This window comes from Cucumis melo, chromosome 10 (genome assembly GCF_025177605.1).
Source record: "Cucumis melo cultivar AY chromosome 10, USDA_Cmelo_AY_1.0, whole genome shotgun sequence".
Taxonomy (NCBI): domain Eukaryota; kingdom Viridiplantae; phylum Streptophyta; class Magnoliopsida; order Cucurbitales; family Cucurbitaceae; genus Cucumis; species Cucumis melo.
This window is the reverse complement of record NC_066866.1, coordinates 16,588,049-16,590,307: the sequence shown is the minus strand read 5'-3', so window position 1 is coordinate 16,590,307 and position 2,259 is coordinate 16,588,049.

Sequence of the window (2,259 nt, the reverse complement as noted above, 5' to 3'; positions counted from 1 at the left end):
TGAAAAAATTATATTGTTTATTTCTTATTCATATTAAAAGTTGAAATCATAATTAACCATGACAATGGGTTCAATTGCTCACCTGGAATGCACGGCCTATGTAGTGGTCATAGAGGTAATGTCAATCCTCATCACGTCCCACTAATATGTTTGATCGGTTGGCACGAGCCTCCTCGAGGTCGCTGTACTTTTTGAAGTGCTAGTAACAATCGTCTTGGAACTCTTTAAAAGTGCTAAGCATATGATGCTCAACGAATCTATTCATTGTTTAATCATTGAAATCAAGCACAAAATACCACTACACATTACAAAAACAACACATTAGCTTAGTTAACTTAAATATGTTTCAAATAAAAACATAAATGTGTAGTCGACTTACCTGGAGGTCGCCCTTGACGACCTCGATGTATTCTTTGCCTACCTCCGCCAACTTAAGGCAGCAAACGGGAAATGTTTTTCATACACACATGCCTATCGTCTAGCTGAAGCGAACGCCGTGTGGAGAAATAGGCTTCTCCATGTCAAGGGCGATCGTCATCAAAATTCGTTCATTGACTACAACATAGTGCTCCAACTCCAAAAGTCGAGTCTGTGCACGTCACGTAGGAGTCAAAGTCGCACATGTTCTATGTCTTGTAAATCCTTTTTCTTATCTTCCGATCTGGTAGATCCAACCGAGCATTCATTGTATCCTTGGTTTTCCCTTTGATATTCAACAACATACCAACTAAATTGTCACAAACATTCTTCTCAATGTGCATTACATCAAGTTTGTGACGTAACAATAGTCTTGACCAGTAAAAAAGTTTGAAAAAAATACTTATCTTCATCTAATTAAGAGCTCTCTTTCTTTTCTTATCCTTTATTGAATGATGTTTACTCATAACTGGAAAGTCCAACTGATCTAGCTTTTTTAAGATCTCATACCCATTCATCAAAACTGGAGGAGTCCTACGCTCTACCTTTCCATCATGTAGCCTATTTTTACGCCACACATAGTTCTCTAAAAGATAGCGTCTATGTCCCATGAAAGACATTCTACCTCGTATCCCAAACGATGATCTATCACCCATGCATATGGAACATACTTGATGCCCCTTTGTACTCCACCCTAATAAGTCACCATACACCTGGAAGTCATTAATCGTCCACAACAAGACTGCATGTAGCTGAAAGAACTGATCTGTAAGAGAGTCATACATATGCACCTTTAAATTTCATAACTCTTTCAGTTCCTCAATCAATGGTTAGAGATACACATCGATTTCCGTATCAAGAGATCTAGGACCAGGTATGAGTAGTGACATGAAGAAATTTATCTCTTTCATGCATTTTCATGTTGGCAAATTTTAAGGAAATAACACAACAGGTCACATACTGTACGAGGTACTTATATGACCAAACGGGTTAAACCCATCTGAAGCCAACCTCAAACGCACGTTCCATGGATCAGAAGAAAAGTCAGGAAATTTAGAATCAAAGTGCTTCCATCTCTTCGCATCAGCTGGATGTCTCAACACATCATTTGTTTCAACACGTTTATCCATATGTCATCTCATGTCAGCGGACTCTTCCTACGATACAAACAAGTGTTGTAATCTTAGTATCAAAGGAAAGTGGTGCAATACCTTATGCGAAATTTTTTCCCTTCTGTTATGATTAACCTTGTATCGAGCCTCGCCACATGTAGGACAATGTTGCAAATCAGAAAACTCTTTCCAATACAATACACAGTCGTACTTGCACTCGTGAATAGTCTCGTATCCCAAGCCCAAGTCACGAAGTTTTTATTTGGCTTCATAAAATGAACTAGGGATAGTACTACTATACATTAGAAATGTTGCTCTTAAGAGTTCTAACAACATTTCGAAGGACTTGTTACTCTAATCATTTAGAACCTTGACATGCATCAACTTAACCAAAAAATTCAAGAAGGAAAATTCAGAACAACCGTGGTACAACTCATTATGTGCTTCATTCAATAAGCCCTGAAATATGCTTGTTGTATCTTCATCTATATCTACCTCAATATTCTTCAACATTTCATCTTCCAAACGACCTTCCTTTGTTTTCTCTTCTTGTTTAATCAGAACTTGTAAATCATTCAACATACCAAACATATCATCTTTTTCATCAAACTACCTACTACTAGCTCCTTTATCAAAAGGGTTACTAATAGTTCCTTCATCAAAGTTTTCGTACCTCTAAAGCTAACTAACTCTCTATGATACACCCATTCTGTGTAGTAGGGGATATTCC